The sequence below is a fragment of the Carcharodon carcharias genome, chromosome 21 (genome assembly GCF_017639515.1).
Source record: "Carcharodon carcharias isolate sCarCar2 chromosome 21, sCarCar2.pri, whole genome shotgun sequence".
Lineage (NCBI taxonomy): Eukaryota > Metazoa > Chordata > Chondrichthyes > Lamniformes > Lamnidae > Carcharodon > Carcharodon carcharias.
Window position 1 is genome coordinate 90,834,863 of NC_054487.1, and position 13,965 is coordinate 90,848,827.

Here is a 13,965-nt window from a genome sequence, read left to right on the forward strand (position 1 = left end):
AGAGAGAGTGCAGAGGAGCTTTACCAGGATATTGCCTAGGCTGGAGAGTTTTAGTTATGAGGAGAGGTTGGATAGACTGGGGTTGTTTTCCCTGGAGCAGAGGAGATTGAGGGGGGATATGATTGAGTGTATAAAATTATGAGGGGCATAGATAGGGTAGACAGGAAGGAAGTTTTCCCCTTGGTGGAGGGATCAATAACCAGGAGGCATAGATTTAAGGTAAGGGGCAGGAGGTTTAGAGGGGATGTGAGGAAGAATTCTTTCACGCAGAGGGTGGTGGGAATCTGGAACTCACTGCCTGAAAGGGCGGCAGAGGCAGAAACCCTCATAACATTGAAGAAGTATTTGGATGTGCACTTGCGATGCCACAAGGCTGTGGGCCTAGTGCTGGAAAATAGTCAGGTACCTGCTTGACCAGCACAGACTCGATGGGCCGAAGGGCCTTTCCCTGCCGTGTCGACCCCGATGACTGGAGGAGGCGCGCGCCCGGCGCGGGGAGGGGGCGGGGCCTGGCGCGCGCGCTCCCGCGCGGTTATATCCAGCCAATCGGCGCGGCGGCTCTTCCTTTACCCGCCATCAGAGAGAGAGCAGCCGGAGCGCAGCCCGAGCCCCAGCCCCAGCCCCAGCCCGCGGTAAGAGAGAGAGAGAGAGAGAGAGGGAGGGGGGGGGGGGCAGCGCGAGGCCCGGGGATCGGGGCCTGGCCCCCCCGGGGGGGGAAACAGCAGCGGCTCCGACCCGCTTCCCATCTCCCCCCCCCCCCCCCCCCCGGGGGTCAGCGGCCTTGTTCCCCCGCCCGCAGCCGGGGCCTCGAGTTGCCGCATGTGTCGCATTTTACCCCATGTCCCCCCCCCTCCTCCTCCTCCTCCCCCCGCCGGCGGCGGCCCCGGGCCCAGGCCCCAGGCCCCAGGCCCCAGGCCCCGGCTGTTGTTGCGCTGCAGCCGCCTGGCGGGCCCGCCGACCTGACCCGACCTGACCCGGCCCGGCCCGGCCCGGCCCGGCCCGGCCGGGGCTTTGTCATTCGGGAGCCGCTGCGGGGCTGCGGAGAGCCCCGGGCCCAGGCACGGCCTCCCCGGCAACACGTGGCGGCGGCTCCGGGCGGCAGGGATGGAAAGGAGGGGGGAGGGAGAAATAGAGGCCGCGGGCGGGAGGATGGGGGAGGGGAGGCGCAAGAAGGGTGGGGGTGCGCGAGGCGGGAGGGGAAAGGGGTGTAGGGAGGAGGGGGTGCAGGGAGGAGATGGGGGGGTGTAGGGAGGAGGGGGTGCAGGGAGGAGATGGGGGGGTGTAGGGAGGAGGGGGTGCAGGGAGGAGATGGGGGGGGAGGGGGAGGAGGGGGCTGCAGGGACGAGATGGGGGGGTGTAGGGAGGAGGGGGTGCAGGGAGGAGATGGGGGGGTGTAGGAGGAGGGGGTGCAGGGAGGAGATGGGGGGGGAGGGGGAGGAGGGGCTGCAGGGACGAGATGGGGGGGTGTAGGGAGGAGGGGGTGCAGGGAGGAGATGGGGGGGTGTAGGGAGGAGGGGGTGCAGGGAGGAGATGGGGGGGAGGGGGAGGAGGGGCTGCAGGGAGGAGATGGGGGGGTGTAGGGAGGAGGGGGTGCAGGGAGGAGATGGGGGGGTGTAGGGAGGAGGGGGTGCAGGGAGGAGATGGGGGGGTTGTAGGGAGGAGGGGGTGCAGGGAGGAGATGGGGGGGTGTAGGGAGGAGGGGGTGCAGGGAGGAGATGGGGGGGTGTAGGGAGGAGGGGTGCAGGGAGGAGATGGGGGGGGAGGGGGAGGAGGGGGTGCAGGGAGGAGATGGGGGGGTGTAGGGAGGAGGGGGTGCAGGGAGGAGATGGGGGGGGTGTAGGGAGGAGGGGGTGCAGGGAGGAGATGGGGGGGTGTAGGGAGGAGGGGGTGCAGGGAGGAGATGGGGGGGTGTAGGGAGGAGGGGGTGCAGGGAGGAGATGGGGGGGTGTAGGGAGGAGGGGGTGCAGGGAGGAGATGGGGGGGAGGGGGAGGAGGGGCTGCAGGGAGGAGATGGGGGGGAGGGGGAGGAGGGGGTGCAGGGAGGAGATGGGGGGGTGTAGGGAGGAGGGGCTGCAGGGAGGAGATGGGGGGGTGTAGGGAGGAGGGGGTGCAGGGAGGAGATGGGGGGGTGTAGGGAGGAGGGGGTGCAGGGAGGAGATGGGGGGAGGGGGAGGAGGGGCTGCAGGGAGGAGATGGGGGGTGTAGGGAGGAGGGCTGCAGGGAGGAGATGGGGGGAGGGGGAGGAGGGGGTGCAGGGAGGAGATGGGGGGGTGTAGGGAGGAGGGGCTGCAGGGAGGAGATGGGGGGGAGGGGGAGGAGGGGCTGCAGGGAGGAGATGGGGGGTGTAGGGAGGAGGGGTGCAGGGAGGAGATGGGGGGGAGGGGGAGGAGGGGGTGCAGGGAGGAGATGGGGGGGAGGGGGAGGAGGGGGTGCAGGGAGGAGATGGGGGGGTGTAGGGAGGAGGGGTGCAGGGAGGAGATGGGGGGGTGTAGGGAGGAGGGGGTGCAGGGAGGAGATGGGGGGGAGGGGAGGAGGGGTGCAGGGAGGAGATGGGGGGGAGGGGGAGGAGGGGGTGCAGGGAGGAGATGGGGGGGAGGGGGAGGAGAGGGTGCAGGGAGGAGATGGGGGGGAGGGGAGGAGGGGCTGCAGGGAGGAGATGGGGGGGAGGGGGAGGAGAGGGTGCAGGGAGGAGATGGGGGGGTGTAGGGAGGAGGGGGTGCAGGGAGGAGATGGGGGGGTGTAGGGAGGAGGGGGTGCAGGGAGGAGATGGGGGGGTGTAGGGAGGAGGGGGTGCAGGGAGGAGATGGGGGGGTGTAGGGAGGAGGGGGTGCAGGGAGGAGATGGGGGGGAGGGGAGGAGGGGCTGCAGGGAGGAGATGGGGGGGAGGGGAGGAGGGGCTGCAGGGAGGAGATGGGGGGGAGGGGGAGGAGGGGGTGCAGGGAGGAGATGGGGGAGGAGGGGGTGCAGGGAGGAGATGGGGGAGGAGGGGGTGCAGGGAGGAGATGGGGGAGGAGGGGGAGGAGGGGGTGCAGGGAGGAGATGGGGGGAGGGGAGGAGGGGGTGCAGGGAGGAGATGGTGGGGAGGGGAGGAGGGGGGTGCAGGGAGGAGATGGGGGGGAGGGGGAGGAGGGGTGCAGGGAGGAGATGGGGGGGAGGGGGAGGAGGGGGTGCAGGGAGCGAGATGGGGGGGAGGGGGAGGAGGGGGTGCAGGGAGGAGATGGGGGGGAGGGGGAGGAGGGGGTGCAGGGAGGAGATGGGGGGGAGGGGGAGGAGGGGGTGCAGGGAGGAGATGGGGGGGAGGGGGAGGAGGGGGTGCAGGGAGGAGATGGGGGTGTAGGGAGAGGAGGGGGTGCAGGGAGGAGATGGGGGATGGGAGGGGGAGGGGAATGGGGGGAGGGGGGCGGGGAGAGGGGGATGGGATGGGTGGCGGGGGTGCAGGAAGGAGATGGGGGATGGGTTGGGGGAGGAGATGGGGGGTGGGTGGCGGGGGTGCAGGGAGGAGATGGAGATGGGGGGAGGGGGTGCAGGGAGGAGATGGGGGGAGGGGGTGCAGGGAGGAGATGGGGGGAGGGGGTGCAGGGAGGAGATGGGGGGAGGGGGTGCAGGGAGGAGATGGGGGGAGGGGGTGCAGGGAGGAGATGGGGGGAGGGGGTGCAAGGGGGAGATGGGGGGAGGGGGTGCAGGGAGGAGGGGGGAGGGAGAGATGGGTGTGTGCATGGGGTGCAGGATGGGAGAGATGGTGGCAGAATATGTGAGGTTGGTTTGAAATGTCCATTTTGTGCCACAGCTGCAGTTCGGCAATGTAAAACTTACTGCCTGGTGATCCTCACTTAGGCTTGGTTGCTTTGCCAATCTTGCTGTGAGGTGGAAAGGGTTGAGCATTTGAACAGGGTCCTTGTTGTATTTCAGAGAGATGAACTGAAAGGGGGGAAAACAATTTTAGTATAAATTGTTCACTATTTCTGTAAGAGTGGAGGTAGCTGATTCTATCTTGTATTGAATACAGTTGTATGTTTGTCTTCCAAACCCTGCTGTGGAAACTCTAGATTAGTTTGGTTATAATCTTGCCATCTGCAACTGATTAATAAAGTAATAAAAACCTGGCTAATTATAATGGCCAACAGCTCATTCTTGTCTAGTTGGGAATAGAGGCACTGCTTTTGGGTCTGAGGTTCTGAAGGATGATGATTAATAGATTTAGACAATGTTTATCATAAGCGGTGGTGGAAGGCTTTTTGCAGGTGCATATGATTTTTTAATACTTTACTCAAAAGTGTATCTGATTTATTACCCAGTATAATGTCCTGCTTACTTAGACTTTTTAGCCAGACAGAAATGATTTCTAAAATGTTTCTAGAAACAAGTATTTGCCAATCAACATAACCAAGGATCAGTTTGGTCTTCAACTGGAAATTAGTACCTGAAAATGAAACATACAAGGCTGACCCTTATACATGTCCTACCAACTCAAGTAGACCTACTCAAGATTTGAGTATGTAATTGAGCTGAAGCTGATATTGCACTGCTGATTGTTTGACTGTCAGTGGTTACTCCGTATAATCTTAAACAGTGGCGTGACTACCTTTCCTGGTGGCTCAAGTTTCCATGGCATTGTGAAGAGTAGAAAATTCTGGAACCTTGATCAACATATCTTGCTCAACTAACTGTCAGGAACAGGCTAAGCAGTGGTTCATTGCATTAATAATTTAGAATCTTGCTATGTGCAAATTTTGAAACTGAGTTGCTAGGTCAGTGCAAATCCCTCTTTTTGGACTGCCTTGATCGAAGACAAAAACAAAAATACCTGGAAAAACTCAGCAGGTCTGACAGCATCTGCGGAGAGGAACACAGTTAACGTTTCGAGTTCGTATGACTCTTCAATGGAAGAATGGCTCTTGCTAGTGTTCCTGTGGAGTTAACTCTTGTGGATGAGCAGCTCAAGGTGCCTTTCTCTCTGCAAAGTGTTGGGCTACTTGACCAGTCTCTGTGGATAACAGAGAGAGTGTGTATTAGGTGCTTAATTTATTTCCCTGAAAGACTAGGGTGGGATCCAACAATTGCCTTTTCAGCTGGCAAATCTGCAGTCAGCTTTGGCTGAAAGAGCCCAAGCGCCCTCTGGGATTTCAGCTGCAGGGTGGTGGTGGGTGGGTCAGAAATCTGCTTCATGCAAATATAGGTTCTTCAGTGAGGGACGCAAGACCTTTGAGTTGTGCTTCTGTGGACATTAAAATTGGCATTGATTTGAACGATCTCCAGTGGCATAAGGCTGCCTGGAAACTTGCACAACTGTCTTGTCATTTTTGAGGAATTAGTGACGATAAGTTTCTTGACTTGAAAGTTTCTTTTTTTATCCTGACCTGAGTTACTGCCCTGTTAGGCCCTTAAATGTTTTTTCTGTTAACTATTTGAGCGAATAACAGACATCAGGGGAAATAATTTTTCCTGAGTTAATAACTTAGAACATGGTGAGCCTCTGCATATGGAAAATTGATTTTTGGTATGGCTGGTCCACATTTAATTGAAAACTATTTTTCCTTGGTGACTTGCAAATATTTGATTCCATAATTCATGTTTTAGAGAAAAAGCTTTTAGTTTTAGGAACGTAACTTTTGGGTTGGAGATTAAAATGTTAAATGTAAGACAAATGGAAAATATTAAGAACCAAGTAAACAAGTGATCCAAATCAAACAAGCCTGAGTTACAGTTAAAAGGTAACCTAGTCAACAGTTGAAAATCAGAAAACTTAAACAATGCATGACCTCTTAGTGGAATCAGAAGTCTGGAGAGAGGGCAGTTATATCTGTTAGATAAATTAGTCGTGGTATTTGTTAATTCATGTTGTTTAGCAAGGTAAGCAAAGGTGACTTGAAAATCTTATTCACGCAGCAAGTGGTTAAGGATTGTTATCTAAGAGAATGTACAGGACTACAGGGAGAAGACAGGAGAGGCACGAAGTAAATAGGCTCTATAGCGAGCTGGCACAGACACGATAGGCTGAATGGCTGCCTGTGCTGTAACAATTCTGATTCTGGGTCACAATCAGTTGTGGTGTTTGAAGGTACAGGATGGTTAATTTATAATTTTTTGAACATTCTAAAGCATGCCATGTTGCCATGGCATATGCTATGGGGTTTAGAAGATTCTTTTGTTTAACTTGTGTGTTTGTGCTCACCGAAGCAAGTAGTCAGTGGTTTAGTTTAGGAATGGACAGCTAACTGAGTTGAGGAAACAAAATAAATGAATGTTAGTCAGGCCTGCATCTTAAGCAGAGAAAATAGTAACTTTATCATTCACTGCTCAGAATGCAACTGGGCGCTTGTGCTCAAGTTGGAATTCATGAGAGGAAAAGAGGCTGGAAGATTTTGCTTGGCTTGGAATGAAAGGAAGAAATCTATAGTGTCCTATTGCAGTTGGAGATCTTGTGAGCAGCTATCTTGGAGAAAGCAGTGAAACTTAAGTTTGAGCCGAGAAGTTCAGATTTGAGGTCTTGAAAGAAAATTTGGAGGATCGCTAATGGAAGGATTCCTATGAAATTTCGTAGGAGAATAGATGGACCATGAAGGAGAAATTAAAGTGCCTTCCAGAGGGCTGTGGCATATCTTGGATAGGTCCCAGGAAAATTGAGGGATAAGGGAACTCTTGGCAGGGGGAGGGGATGGGAAGTAAATGTAAAACTGGATCCATAGAAAATGCCTTTATAAACTAATACAAAAACAGAATTACCTGGAAAAACTCAGCAGGTCTGGCAACATCGGCAGAGAAGAAAAGAGTTGACGTTTCGAGTCCTCATGACCCTTCAACATATAAACTAATGTTAAGTCAGCAGTGCTTGCTTTCTACTTCATTGCGTACATAGGAAAAAATTAAAGTTTGTTTTTGTTTTAAAAACTTGAAATCTTGTGGCATAGTTCATTTAGTTAATTACTGGATGTTCAGATTTCTCTTTATATGTTAATGGTCCCTAACAGGATCCTAAGTTGACTATAATTCAGAAAGTTAAGTTTTTGTTATTTGAAGTCAACTCTTGATGCTTTCAAGTCAAGAAGAGCAAAGAAAGCAGTTTAAACAATTTTTTCTTTCCCTTTCTATCCTAGAAGGAAAAGCTAAATGTTTATCATAGATCTTTCTAATGGATAATTTGATTTGTGTGGCTGACAGTTTGTTTTCTTGCTTGCATCCTTTTTGATAAAACCTTTGTCTGATTCAGTATAAATGCTATTCCTGTGTATGACATTGTTGAACATTTGGGTGTTTTTCCTGTGGTCCTCCATTAGTTTATTGTGTAACATGGATATATGTGAAGTTATACGCTTCGATGTGAAAAACAGAGGCAGAGTATTATTTAAATGGTGATATATTGGGAAATGTGGATGTACAAAGGGATCTGGGTGTCCTTGTACACCAGTCAATGAAAGTAAATAGACAGGTGCAGCAAGCAATTAGGAAGGTAAATGGTATGTTGGCCTTAATTGCAAGAGGATTTTAGTGTTTTACTGAAGTTATACAGGGCCTTGGTGAGATCACACCTGGAGTATTGCATGCAGTTTTGGTTTCCCTGTGTAAGAAAGGATATACTTGCCATAGAGGGAGTGCAGTGAAGGTTCACAGGGCTGATAGGAGATGGCAGGACTGTCGTATGAGGAGAGATTGGTTCGACAGGGCCTGTATTCATTAGAGTTTAGAAGAATGAGAGGGGATCTGATTGAAATGTATAAAATTCTAACAGGGCTACACAGGCTGGATGCAGGGAGGATGTTTCCTCTGGTTGGGGGGTCTAGAACCAGGGGCCACAGTCTCAGGATAGGGGGCAGGACATTTAGGACTGAGATGGGGAAAAACTTCTTCACTTGGAGGATGGTCAACCTGTGGAATACTCTACCACAAAAGGTTGTGGAGGCCGGGTCACTGAGTATATTCAAGAAAAAAACATGATAATTATTTCAATATTGGAGGCATCAAGGGGTATGGAGAAAAAGCGGGAATATGGCGTTGAGATAGAGGATCAGCCATGATGTTGAATGGCGGAACAGGCTTGAGGGGCTGAATGACCTACTCCTCGGTTCATGCTCCATAGCAGCAGCTGTGCTAGAATGTATGTATGTTCTTGGTTGGCTACCAACCAAATCTGATCATATTCTCCCAATGGACAAATAATTAACTGACCAATAGCCTGTAAAACTGTTGCAAGGAGTATTGGTGTGCGTTGTATGATTTGTTGTATGTTTGAATGGTTTGATGGAGATGGCAGTGTAGTGGTAGTATCATTAGACTAGTAATCCAGAGCAAAAACAGAATTACCTGGAAAAAAAACTCAGCAGGTCTGGCAGCATCGGCGGAGAAGGAAAAAGTTGACGTTTCGAGTCCTCATGACCCTTACAACAGAACTGAGTGAAATTAGGAGAGGGGTGAAATATAAGCTGGTTTAAGATGGGTGGGGGGGTGGTGTGTGGTTGTAGGGACAAGCAAGCAATGATAGGAGCAGATAATCAAAAGATGTCACAGACAAAAGAACAAAGAGGTGTTGATGGTGGTGATATTATCTAAAAGAATGTGCTGCTTAAGAATGGATGGCAGGACACACAAAGTACAGCTCTAGTGGGGGTGGGGTGAAATAAGACTAACCGGGCATAAAAGGTATAGATTTAAAAATAATGGAAATAGGTGGGAAAAGAAAAATCTATATAAATTATTGGAAAAGACAAAAGGGAGGGGGAAGAAACGGAAAGGGGGTGGGGATGGAGGAGGGAGTTCAAGATCTAAAGTTGTTGAATTCAATATTCAGTCCGGAAAGCTGTAAAGTGCCTCGTCGGAAAATGAGTTGCTGTTCCTCCAGTTTGTGTTGGGCTTCACTGGAACAATGCAGCAAGCCAAGGACAGACATGTGGGCAAGAGAGCAAGGTGGAGTGTTAAAATGGCAAGCGACAGGGAGGTTTGGGTCTTGCGGACAGACCGCAGGTGTTCTGCAAAGCGATCGCCCAGTTTGCGTTTGGTCTTTCCAATGTAGAGGAGACCGCATTGGGAGCAACGATTGCAGTAGACTAAGTTGGGGGGAATGCAAGTGAAGGACTGCTTCACTTGAAAGGAGTGTTTGGGTCCTTGGACAGTGAGGAGAGAGGAAGTGAAGGGGCAGGTGTTGCATCTTTTGCGTGGTCATGGGGAGGTGCCATAGTTGGGGATTGAGGAGTACGGGGTGATGGAGGAGTGGACCAGGGTGTCCCAGAGGGAACGATCCCTACAGAATGCCGCCAGGGCGGGTGAAGGGAAGATGTGTTTGGTGGTGGCATCATGCTGGAAATGGCGGAGGATGATCCTTTGAATGCGGAGGCTGGTGGGGTGATAAGTGAGGACCAGGGGGATCCTATCACATTTCTGGGAGGGAGGAGAAGGTGTGAGGACGGGGTCCAGAGTCCAGGCTAATGGTTTGTGGGCAAGGGTTCAAACATCACTACAGCAGCTGATGGTATTTAAATTCGATTGATAGATGTGGACCAAATTTAAAAAAAAAATGCTAGTTGTGAAAATGGTGACCAGGGCATCTGTCATTGATTGCTATAAAAATCCATCTGGTTCACTAATGTCTTTCTAGGGAAGGAAATTTGCTTTACTTACCTGGTCTGGCCTACATGTGACTCCAGACCCACTAATGTGAAACACAAAATGGTGGAAAAACTCAGGTCTGACAGCATCTGTGGAGAGAAAGACAGAGCTAGTGTTTAAAGTCCTTATGACTGCTCTGAAGAGTCATAAGGACTCAATGTTAACCCTGTCTTTTTCTCCACAGATGCTGTCAGACCTGAGTTTTTCCAGCATTTTTTGTTTTTGTTTCAGATTTCCAGCATCTGCAGTATTTTGCCTTTATCCACAGTAATGTAGTTGACTCTTAACTGCCCTCTGAACTGGCCTAGGAAGTCACTTAGTTTCAAGAACAATCAGGTATGGGCAATAAATTGCTGGCCTTGTCGATGACACCCACTCCCATGAAAGAATATAGAAAAATGTGATGAGCCATTTACAGTGTGATGCAGTCCATGAGCTGAAATGTGTTGAGCTGTTGCTGTTGCTTGCCTTCATGTTAGCTGGGTGGCCTTGCTTCCTAGTGATGGTGTGGAAGACTGGAGTTTGAATTTTACGCAGTGAAATCTACTCTGGTAAAGTGGTAAAGTTTTATTCTTGCAGTAGTATATATAAGCTTAAGTGCAGTGTTTATTTTTCTCTTGGTTCCAGTATGTGTTGAAGAAACCTTGCAATAGATGCAATCCATCTCCCAGAGGCAATGCCTCATGTTTTATAGGTGCCAGCAGCCCTCCACTGAAATCCTGATGACAATGCAGCAAAGTATTAAATTTTCATATGTCCATTTGATTTGCACCTACTGTTACAAAATAGATTTTACTCATTCAAATTTGGTTTATATCTCAATCATTTTGAGTTGTCGCAGCTGTTTGAGTTGCTGCTGGTGGTAGTGGGGGATAATCAGATGTTATTACATAAGTAACTTAATATTGTGCCTGTACATTTCTATTTAAAGAATATTTGCTTAAGCAGTGTACCCTTCAGCATATTGTTAGCAATGCACTACAAAGCTAAGTGAACAGACTAATTCATCTAGAGTTAGGGGTGTCGTAGGATGTAAGGGATCAACCATTTAGGATTAGGTTGAGAAATTTCTTCAGAAGGTTGTGAATCTTTGGAATTCTCTACCCCAGAGAACTGTGCATGCTTATTTGTTGAGTATATTCAGAGCTAAGATTGATAGATTTCCTTAAAGTCCAGAAATCTAGGGACATAAGGATTGGACCGGAAAGTGGATGAGAGGTTGAATGATGGAGCAGGCTTGAAGGATTGCATAACCTTTTCTTGCTCCAGATCTTAATTCGATCAAAAACAAAATACTGCAGGTACTGCTGCAAAAAAATGGAGTATTTCCAGCATTTTCTAAGGTCTGACAGCATCTGTAGAGAGAGTGAGTTAGTGTTTTGGGTCAGTGACCTTTTTGTCAGAACTGTTCTGATATCTCCGCAGATTATACTAATTTGGTATCATACTCAGTCAGCTCTCTGCTGAGGATTCCTGTTGGATAATGAAATTAGTGTGTTTTGTTTCTGTCGTTGGTTAGGGAGCTGAAATGTGACATTTTGCTTACTGATGTTCCGTTTTCTATGGCGTGCACCCATTTCAAACACGTGAGCGTGTACATAGAGGCTGGGGACTTCAAGCTCACTTTAAATTGCAATAGAGCAGATTTTCATGTTCATGCTTCTGAAGCTATTGAAACACCGGGGCACAGCCACAAAGATTAAAAATGGATTGGAACATCGGCTGGCTCCCTTATGGGTATGTGATCCTCCTCGCCTGATTTTTCTGTACCTGGATGATTCAATATGCTCAAGTTAGGAACACAAAATCTGTACCAATTTTTAAAAAATTAACAAGAATATGAAATATATAGATTATGTTTTATCTAACCTCAAAATCTGGGTGGTAATTGAAATTTGTTAATCTGTTTTCTATTGCCTTTAAGGCTCAGCTTTAGGTTTTCTGTGCATGCATAGACGAGTGCAGGCGCGCAGATGGGTGTTGGTGGCCATCGTGTGTTGGCCGGAGACAGTGAAAAATAAATTGTGGTTGGGCTTGTCTGTCACACTTTGTTTTATAAAGATCTGTCTAACACCCAAAGCCATGTAGATCTTAAAACAAAAGCAAAATACTGCAGATGTTGGAGAACTGAAATAAAACCAGAAAATGCTGGAAATACTCAGCAGATAAGGCAGCATCTGTGGGGAGAAACAGTTATGAAATGTTAATTGAAGACCTTTAGTATTCCTGGTTTTCAGATCCTGTGAACTTAAATACCTGTCAGTAAAAAATGGCTGACACTACTTGGACTGGAGAATCTACACTAAACTGGACAGTTAAAGGATTAATTCGAGCTGGCCATAGGTGCATTTACTGTAGATAGTGGCCGATCTGGTGAATGAGGTTTCATATTTTTGGTGTCAAAATGCATGTCTAGGCCTATACTTAATGTATAAGCCTAATTTTTTTTCAACTAATAAATGCATGTTTAGGGCTATACTTGCATTAGGGGTCATACATAGGATCAAGCAGGTGATAGAGGCAATGATGTCAAGAAGATGCATGGGAGTTTACAACACAGAGCAGACTACACATGGTGACAGAACAAACAGTTCTTCCTGCAAAAAGAATGAAGTACGAAGATGGCTTCAAGCTAAAAGTCATAACATTTGTTATCTTGCCCAACAACTGCTGCAGCAAGGGAATTCGGGGTTAGTGGAATATGGAAGGAGGAGGAATCTGCCCTAAGCTGATGCCCAAGACCAAATGTGTCATGAGAACAGAGACCAGCAACTGGCCTGATATTGAGCAGCATGTTTTGGAATGGGTCCTCGACTTGTCAGAATGTTTTACATCGTCAGAAATGCATTGCATATATATGAACTTAAGTGGACCAAATCGAACTCCCAAGTCCAGCAAATATTTAAGAGCAATAGCTTGTTGGTGTAGCTGTTTTATGGAACAGAAATGCCTAGTGTTGTGGTAGGAGACCAAGATCACTCTCTGCCAAAATGACCAATTTTCAGCAGCAAAAACGCAAGTGCTTATGTTACACCAGCAACATGAATGATATGCTGAGGACCTGAACTGTGCAGTGGAAAGGTGTGAAAACCACAGAACATCACCACCAGAAATGCAGTATGTGTGTGTTATACACACCATGGTAGCTGATGGAATATAAATTCAAACAAATCTGAAACATAAAGGTAGCCTCAGTCATTGTTTATGAGCCAGATGGGTTTTGTTTTCATGTCCTTGCCACGACATCCACATCTCATGAAAGAATAAAGTGTGAAAAGACAAGATTCACGGTGGTACTAGCCTGTATGGTTAATGGAATTAATTTTTTATTTCATTCATGGAATGTGGGTGTCGCTGGCTAGGCCAGCATTTTTTTGCGGCTTCCCTAATTGCCCTTGAGAATGTGATGGTGACTTTTCTTCTTGAACTGCTGCAGTCCATGTGGTGTTTCAGATCCCTTTTCAGTGGTGGAGAAGGAAATGTCAGCCAGGGCTTTGAAGAATGTGAACTCTTGCTTGAACAGTTACATAAGACCTTGAGGACAACCGGGTACTTACTTTTTTTACTTACTTTAACACCTCATCTAAAAGACAGCATCTTCAATGCATATGATATAGCAGACAAAGAAGAGTTTGGGCAGAAGAAAGGGAGCTGAGGATTTGGAGGGTTCTTCAGCTGTGAGAAGGTGATAGGGGTTTTGATGTCGAGGATGGATAGAATAAAGATCTAAATGAGGTTTGAGCTGTTCAACTTCACAAAAAATCTCATGAATTGTTAGAATTTTTATTGCCCTTTTAGATGCAGAATGACTCCAATGGTACAGGTTCAATTTCTATACCGGCTGAGGTCACCGGTGAAGGCCCTGCCTTCTCAACCTCGCCCTCACCTAATGAGAGAGCAGCCTATGGTCCTTTGGGGCTACAGCAACTTTCATTTTTCATTGAGCAGTATGGAGGACATAGAGATTTAGTGGTTTTAAGTTTAGATTCAAAGTAATATCTTCAGAAGTGCATGATGGCAGATCCTGCCTGTCGTTTTAGAGGCCTTGGAGCTGTGCAAATGATGACTCACCAGTGTTCAAAGGGAAAATTCCAGAGCTGGGTAACCTAGGTGACCAGATCACCAGTGAGCTGGCTATTCAAAGAAACCACTAATGAGCTTGGATTAGGCGAACTTTCTAGGTGGTATGCAATTTAAAAGCAACTGCTCCAACCTTTTAGGGAAGTTGTGATGCTAGGGAATTGTCGTTGTAATTAGATGCCGAACAAATGTCCATAAAAATGGGCTGCAAAGTCATTGAAGAGAGATGCATGAAAACTACCATTTTCTGAGGTACATGTGTTGAGATTGCCTGGAGAAATATCGTTT

General features: G+C 48.8%; 1 protein-coding gene across 2 annotated transcripts in view; it reads left to right on the top strand.

The window, feature by feature from the left end:
• Positions 1–501: 501 nt before the first annotated feature.
• nap1l1 (nucleosome assembly protein 1-like 1) overlaps positions 502–13,965 on the top strand; it is a 113,308-nt gene continuing 99,844 nt past the window's right edge. For both annotated transcript variants that reach the window (XM_041216073.1, XM_041216074.1), the window contains exon 1: positions 502–632. The gene's annotated coding sequence lies outside the window, so the exon portion shown is untranslated. The remainder of the gene's footprint in view (positions 633–13,965) is intronic.